At 49.6% G+C, this 8407-nt stretch overlaps 1 non-coding gene across 1 annotated transcript; it reads left to right on the forward strand.

Annotated features, from left to right (window-relative positions):
• The first annotated feature begins 7289 nt into the window (after positions 1–7289).
• Positions 7290–7415, forward strand: LOC133241915 (U6atac minor spliceosomal RNA). The gene has a single exon (XR_009734724.1). It is a non-coding gene; the product is annotated as a U6atac minor spliceosomal RNA (small nuclear RNA).
• The last annotated feature ends 992 nt before the right edge of the window (positions 7416–8407 follow it).

Consider the following 8407-nt stretch of genomic DNA (forward strand, 5'->3'; position numbering starts at 1 on the left):
CTTCCAGGGAATCTTCCCAGCTCAGGGATCAAATCCATATCTCCTGCGTCTCCTGCGTTACAGGTGGATTCTTTACCACTGAGCCACGGGGAAGCCCATTATATGTGTTATGTATGTTTATATATGTATATGAGACAAAATACATTACATAGTATATTACATATAAAATATATAAATAAACTATAACTATTTTAGTTATAAAAATAGAGATAGATGATAAAGTTCTCATTCATGTTTGAGGATACTGCATCACCCTGATAGATAGAGTGACATGGTACCCAGAAGAGATGATGCAGGCCATGGGAGGGGCATGCACGGCCAGGGGCTCACCCAGCTCCTCTGCGTGAGACATCGGTGGGTCTCAGACTAACAGCCTGAAAGCCCGTGGTGGTCTTCCCTCCCGCTCCCTGTTCATGTGGGACCACCGCAGTTCCACAGAGCCCCTCGGCCGGCCAGCAACAGACCTGAGCCCTGACCCACGTATGCTGACCCCAAGGGCTCACGTCCCCTGTGATGGCCACAGGCAGAGCCGTACCACCCACCCGAGGCACCAGGCAGAGGGGCCTCGGCGGTGACCTGCCAAGTCCACAGCGGGAGGAAGCTCAGGGCAGGGGACACGGGAGAGGACCAACGAGGAGGGCAGAACCTGGTGACTCACGGCAGAACAAAAAGGCTGCAGGATTCAGCGGGCAAGTGAAAGCTCCCTGGGAAAGGTCAGGAAGTGAATTGTCACGCGCTGTCAACCCATATCTGCTGCCCAAATCCCCAGAACCGCCAGTAAGACGGAGGGAACCAGTTTCCACCCTGCAGGACAGGGCCTTCCATCACCCTCACAGTCCCCACCCTCAGAGGAAGCTTCCCCCAGAGCCAAGAACCTGCTGGTTCTGCCAGGCGTCCAGGTCTCAGGGAAAGCCCAACCCCGGCTCCCAGCCCGTCCCCACCCTCCCACCTCGCCCCCAAGTTTCAGCTCCAGCAGCAGAGAGGGCTCAGATCCTCAGCGGGTTGAAGCCTGCCGCACCCCCATCCCTCCCCGAAACTCCAGAAAGAGCAAAAGCCGAGTCACTTTGTACTTGGGTCCAACCCACAGCAGGGAGTGGGTGAAGCGTGTCCACAGGATGCCACTAGGGGGCCCATGTGAGCGTCTTGGCTGGCCACTCCCCTTACTCTGAGAGCTAAGGGATGTCTTGCCCTGGGAAGGTGAGATCCCCGTGGAAATCAGAACCGCGGACACCCACCCCAACACCCTCCCTGCTCCCACCTCCCCAGCCCTCTCATTCCCCACCATCAACCCCTCCACAGAGAATGTTAACACCAGTGAGGAGGACAGCGCATCCAAACCCAGGCGTCTGGGCAGGTGTGTCGTTACCGTGTGGCTGGTAATGGCAGAAAAGCTGGAAACAATGTTAAGGTCCATCAAAAAGGTACTGGTAAAGGAAATTATATTACATCCTGCAAACACATAGTCTACAGCATGAGAAAAGTCAAAATCTGTAAGTGCCAAGGTTTGGAAAGATATCCCAGATGTAATAGTAAGTGGGAAAAGCAAGCTCCAGAGCTGTGTAAGTAGAATGATACTCTCATGGGCTGGTTTTTCTATATCTGACACTCACTCCCTTCCCGGTGGCTCAGGCAGTAAAGAATCTGCCTGCAGTGTAGGAGACATGGGTTCAATCCCAGGGTCAGGGAGATCCCCTGGAGAAGGGAATGGCAACCCACTCCAGTATTCTTGCCTGGAGAATCCCATGGACAGAGGAGCCTGGCCGGGCATCAGTCCATGGGGTCTTGAAGAGTCGGACACAACTGAATGACTAACACTTTTCACTTTCCCCTCCCATTCATTCTCTGATCTTTCTATGGTCTGCTCTGTGTCCCTGGAGGCTGACCTCTAAGGACCACAAAACCCAGGCTTCCTTGCTTCTGAATACCAGTTGGGTAGGCCAAGGGAAGGCTCTGGCTATAAATCAGAGGATGGGAAGAGACAGAAGCTGAGGTATTCCCTCTGGTCCCTCCTTGCCTGCTCTGATGATGGCTGTGTTCTGCTACGGCCACTCCTACAGATATTGTGAAATCCTACTGGTTTTGATGTTTCTTCCCCATATCATATGAGACACATTACAATATATATTCTTCTCACAATAAGTATAATTTTGCCTATCAAGTTTCAAAAGGAGCTTGCATAAATTTAATACTTCTGCTCCTAAGACTAGATTATGCATTTGGTTCATACAACTTAAAGTTTATTGCACCTGGTGGTTGGTGGTTTAGTCACTAAGTCGTGTCCGACTCTTGAGACCCCATGTACTGTAGCCCACCAGGCTCTTCTGTCCGTGGGGTTTCCCAGGCAAGAATACTGGAGTGGGTAGCCATTTTCCTTTCCAGAGGATCTTCCTGATCCAGGGTTCGAACTTGGGTCTTCTGCATTGCAGGTGGATTCTTTACTGACTGAGACACCAGGGAAGCCCTACATATAACTATATCATGGTTGAACTGAGTCCCATCAAGCTAGTGGAAATATTGTTACCTAGATAAATATTCATTGATTACAATTTTAAAATTTTCTTTTTATACTTGGAAGCCAAGACATACAACAAGACAATTTTTTAGGCCCTCTGAAAGCTCACAGGCCATAGGCATTACAGCTAGTGGACAGTTTTATCTATTCTGGCTGGAATGTCCAGACCCCTCCTGCGAGAGCTGGGTCAGTGTAGGAGTCATTCTCAGGAGCCATTGAGACAGACTAGAATGGACCCGAACCACAAGCAAAATTCTGCTCTCTCAGGGACTATTTCCTGAACGAACCCAGAGTTGGAAACCTGGAGTGGAGGGAGGAGGCTGAAGTCTACAGCTTGCCCCATGAGCTGACCCCACAAGCCTGTAGCCTGACCAGCCCTGTTCTAGCAGCCAGGCCGGATGGATAGGATCAGACTGGCCCTCCCACAGCCTTCAACCTATTTTCTGGGCCAGGCTGGGACTTGCCATAGGCCAGATGCCAGCCCAGGCTGCACCCCAGCTTCCAGTTCAGAGGATACAGCAAGCATCAAGCCCAGGAAGGAACAGTTGGTCTCAGTCAATGCCTTCGCTGGGCTGCTGCTTGGCTGGGCCCTCCCACCCCCATCAGACCTCTAAGTGGGCACCTGGGCAGACTCCCCAAGGGGCACTGATCAGAGCTCACCAACCTGAACTACCAAGGAATGTAGGGCACGGCAACCCACTGGAGAATTTTCCAGGCAAGAATACTGGAGTGGATTAGGGTTAGGGTTAGGGTTCTCCAGGGGATCTTCCCAACTCAGGAATCAAACCGGAGTCTTCTACATGGGCAGGCAGATTCTTTACTGTCCGAGCCACCAGGAAAGCCCAAAGTGAAAGTGCTAGTTGCTTAGTCATGTCCTACTCTTTACAACCCAAAGGACTCTAGCCTGCCAGGCTTCTCTGTCCATGGAATTCTCCAGGCAAGAATACTGGAGTGGTAGCCATTCTCTTCTCCAGGGGATCTTCCCAACTCAGGAATCGAACCCAAATCTCCCACACTGCAAGCAGATTCTTTACCATCTGAGCTACTAAGCTTCTTTACATGGCTCACCTATAGGGGGATCTCAGAACTTCTCTTTATTCATCACATAACCTTGCCTATCAACCCTTGCCCTGGGGCCAGGTCAGGAAGGTGGGCAGCATGCTTTACCCAAGGTCTTCTGCGTCCCCCAGAGTCATGTGTGTAGAGTTGAACAAGGAAACTCAAACTGATGGACTTCTTCTTGTGCCTTCAACATGGAGACAGGCCAGTATAATACTTGCCAATATTCACAGAGCATTTTCTCCATGCTGCTGCTAAGTCGCTTCAGTCGTGTCCGACTCTGTGCGACCCCATAGATGGCAGCCTACCAGGCTCCCCCATCCCTGGGATTCTCCAGGCAAGAACACTGGAGTGAGTTGCCATTTCCTTCTCCAAAGCATGAAAGTGAAAAGTGAAAGTGAAGTCGCTCAGTCGTGTCCGACTCTTAGCGACCTCATGAACTACAGCCTACCAGGCTCCTCCATCCATGGGATTTTCCAGGCAAGAGTACTGGAGTGGGGTGCCATTGCTTTCTCCTTTCTCCCTGCTAGGCAGCCCTTAATGTGTATCTCGAGTGCGTGCTCAGTTGCTTCAGTGGTGTCTGACTCTTTTGAGACCCCAGGGACTATAGCCCACCAGGCTTCTCTGTCCATGGGATTCTCCTGGCAAGAATATTGGAGTGGGTTGCCGTGCCCTTCTCCAGCAGATCTTCCCACCCAGGAATCAAACCAGGGTCTCCTGCGTTACAGGCAGATTCTTTACCATCTGAACTACCAGGGAATGTTCATCCTACAGACAAGGAAATGGAGGCAGAGAGGAGTGAGGTACGTTGCCCAAGATAATAAAGTTGGTAAGCCATGTGTCTGGGAGTCAACTCAGACAGGCTCATTCTGGATCCTGTTCTCTCCCTTTTACATTATTTTTAATTGTGGCAAAACACATATAACATGAACTTTGCTATCTTAACCATTTGTAAGCATAGAGTTCAGTAGAATTAGACACACATTGCTGTGTATTCATTACCCCATCCACCTCCAGTTCATCACCCCAAACTGAGACTCTGTCCCCATCAGACAAAATTAGCTCTCAGTCCCCCGCCCCTGAGCCCCTGGCACCCAGCGTTCTTCTTTCTGTCTCTGTGTATCTGACTATTCTCCATACCTTGTGTAAGTGGACTCACACAGTATGTATCTTTCTGTAATTGACTTATTTCACTTGGCGTCACATCCTCAAGGTTCATCCACGTGGTAGCAAGTGTCAGACCTAGTCTTCCCTTTTTCAAAAATTGTTTTGTATTCATAATATCTTTATGTAATTCCAGATTCAAAGGGCACCAAAGTGCTTATAAATGAAGTCTCATTCTCTGGGTCCCCTCATCCACTTTGTGGAAACAGCCAGCACCACCCACGTGCACAGACGTCCTCTGTGTATACAAGCAGTGATCTATGTGAATTGTTTTGCTGTTATTTTCTGTTTTGTACTCTGTTCTGCCTTGTTTTGGGTTTTTGTTTGCCTGTTTGTTTTTCCCCTTTGTAGCCTGCCTCAGAGATCATTTCATGATCAGTTCAGAAAAGCTTTCTCTCCTGATCTTTCAACTACACAGTAATTTACTCCATGAGTCCCCATGGTGGCTACTTCAGAACCTATGCTTGTAACAGTATTAAGGCACCTCTGAGCCTCTACCTCTCACAAACTGACAAGGACTCATTCATCAATTCATGCCACACGGATTCTTGTTTAGCAAACATTCTGTACAAGGTTAGAACAAGTAAAGAACCACAAAGTTAAAGCCCTGGGCAGTGGGCACAAAACAGAGGGCTGTAGAGGCTGAGAGCAAGAGTGACTGCTGACGGGCACCGAAGGTTCGAGAAGGCTTCCCACTGATTCCCTCCCGTATCCTATTCCTCCCAAGTCTCCTCTAGATCAGGAAATAGCCCCTGGGTACTCGGTGCCCTAGCCAGAAACCAGTCAGGCTCACCCAGATGCATCCCTCTCCCACCCATCTTAATCTATCCAGCATCAAGCCTGTCTCTGTGTCTCTCACATCCTCACCCCACTGCCATCAGCTGGTCCAAACCCACCATCCCTTTCGCTGAGCTGCTCCATCACCCCATCCCTCCCTCTCAGGGCAGTAGTCAGCGACATCTCTTCAGAAAGGAAATCAGGGACTTCCCTGGTGATCCAGTGGCTAAGAGTCCTCACTCTCAATACAGGGGACCTGAGTTTGATCCCTGGTTAGGGAACTAGATCCCTTCTCCCTCCTGCAACTAAGAGTTCACAGGCTGCAACTGAAGATCCTGAATGCTGCAACAAAGGCCTGGCTCAACCAAATAAATAAATAAAATTTTTTTAAAAAAGGAAAGGGAAATCAAACCCTGCTACTCCCTATGAACACCTTCCAGATTGTACATCCATGTTCATGGCAGCACTGGGATGATTAAAATGAGGGCACAACCCAAGAGTCCATTGATGGATGAACAGATAAGCAAAATGTGATCCAGACATAAAATGGAATCATATTCCCCTCCAAGAGGAAATAAAAACCTGCAATAAGCCACAATGGATGACCCTTGAGGATGTTCTCCTGTGTGAAATAAGCCAGTCACAAAAAGACAAATATTGCATGATTCCACTTTTATGAGGTACTCAGGCTTGTCGAAATCATAGAGACAGACAGTAGAACAGTAGTCGCCAGGGGCTGGGAGAGGTGGGGTGGGCAGTTGCCGTTTAGCAGATATAGAGTTTCAGCTTCACAAGATAAAAGGAGGTGTGGTGGTGGACACTGGTGATAGAGGCTCATCACTGTGAAGGTATTTAATACCAGTCATTTAAGAACATTTAAAGATGTCTCAGACGCTGCCCAGACACTCTCCCCCTGCAGGTCTCACCTGCTCAGAGAGGACCACCCCATCCCCCTACAAAGCAGTCTCCCTCTCCTTTTCCACCATGGTGTCCACTTCATTCTCCCCAGTGCTTAGCACATCGTGAGTGTCTCATTTGCTTCACCATCTGCTTGTTGTCTGTCCTCCCACCAGAGTGAAGCTCCACGTTGGCCCCCGCTGACCTGGGCCCGCTCAGTTTATGCTTGCTTCCCTGCCGTGGGTTAATACTGTCCTGACGGCAGATGCTGAGGTGGAGTTTGGGGTACGAGATTATTACTAGGGACCAATAACTGTGAAGGGAAGCAAGCGGAAGCTGGGCTGGGCCGCAGGGGAAGCTGGCCTGCAGGCCGTGCGGGCCTGGCAAAGGCTGGGCCAGCCAGGCGGGTGCTCTGGAGTAAGGACTACCTGCAGGAGCTGTCCAACATGGCACCGACGTGCCCTCCTTGTTTGCACCCCAGGGAGGGTGTGACCTTGGGCTCAGCAGCTCCCTGCAGCTGGGGCAGACCCCCAGGGGCTGGAGAGACCCCCAGGGACTGGCCACTGGCTGCTCCTGACCTCACTCCTCGCAGCTCGGCGGCAAGTTCATCTTGAAGGGGCTCCTGGCAGGGCTGCTCCATGTCTCTGCCAACTCCCAACTCCTAGCACAGTGCCTGGAACACAGCAGATGCTCGGCACTTAATGAATGAATGAATGAACATTTGATCGAATTCTGAAATACAGATAGGATTTGGAGAAGACAAGGCAGATGTGTGTTCCAGGCAAGAAGCACAGCTTGTACAAAGGTAAAAAGGCATGGAGAAAAACAAGGACTATTCCCAAATCAGCATGTACTAAGACAGTTAAATTTCCATGCAGGAGTGTTGTATGAAATGAGAGAAGGTTAGCACTCCCCTTGACAAGGATCGAAGAGGCTCTCCGGCCTGACCACACGCATACGGTTAAGGCATGGCCACCAACTTTGTGGCATCTAACCACTTTTTTCAAAGTGGGGCTCTGTAATAACCTAGAGGGGTGGGGATGGGTGAGAGGTAGGAGGGAGATCCAAGAGGGAGGGGATATATGTACACCTATGGTTAATTCATGTTGATGTATGACAGAAATCAAACCAATACTGTAAAGTATTGATCAATCAAGTAAAAATAAATTTAAAACAGAAACTTAAGTGAAAATTAAATGAAGTTTAGGATAGTGATGTGGAGACTTTATAAATTATGTAAAATTAAATTTTCTAGTAGTTTGGAGAAGACAATGGCAACCCACTCCAGTACTCTTGCCTGGAAAATCCCATGGATGGAGGAGCCTGGTAGGCTGCAATCCATGGGGTCGCTAAGAGTCGGACACAACTGAGCGACTTCACTTTCACTTTTCACTTTCATGCATTGGAGAAGGAAATGGCAACCCACTTCAGTGTTCTCGCCTGGAGAATCCCAGGGACAGAGGAGCCTGGTGGGCTGCCGTCTATGGGGTCGCACAGAGTTGGACACGACTGAAGTGACCTAGCAGCAGCAGCAGCAGCAGTTTGATAAGTAAACTGAAAAGTCCACAATTCTGTTATCGAATTTATTCTGGGAAAAAAAAGAAAAAAGATTCCACGCAGAAGAGCAGAGGAATGAGATTCAAATGGTAAGCAAGGGCCAGTGGACAAGGGCCTCATAAGTTGCACTTGAATTTTATCGCATCCGCCCAAGGCAGCTTTAAAAGTGTTTCAAGAAGGAGGAGGATACGATAAGCAGACTTTAAACAGATCATTCTAGTGGCCTTTCCCAGGATGGCCAAGGAGGAAGAGCCAGGAGGCAGAAGGCCATTTAGGAGGTGACTCTGAGTCGGGGAGGCCTGTGTTCTAAGGCACAGGCTTTGGAGAAGAAAGGAGGCTGCCACTGACATGGTGTCAGAAGGGGCCACAGTCACAGCCTGGAGCCACCAACACAGGAGCTCGGTCAATAAAGAATCAACATTCAAAGAACAAGGATGGCCA

The sequence above is a fragment of the Bos javanicus genome, chromosome 29 (genome assembly GCF_032452875.1).
Source record: "Bos javanicus breed banteng chromosome 29, ARS-OSU_banteng_1.0, whole genome shotgun sequence".
In the NCBI taxonomy this organism is placed as follows: Eukaryota; Metazoa; Chordata; class Mammalia; order Artiodactyla; family Bovidae; genus Bos; species Bos javanicus.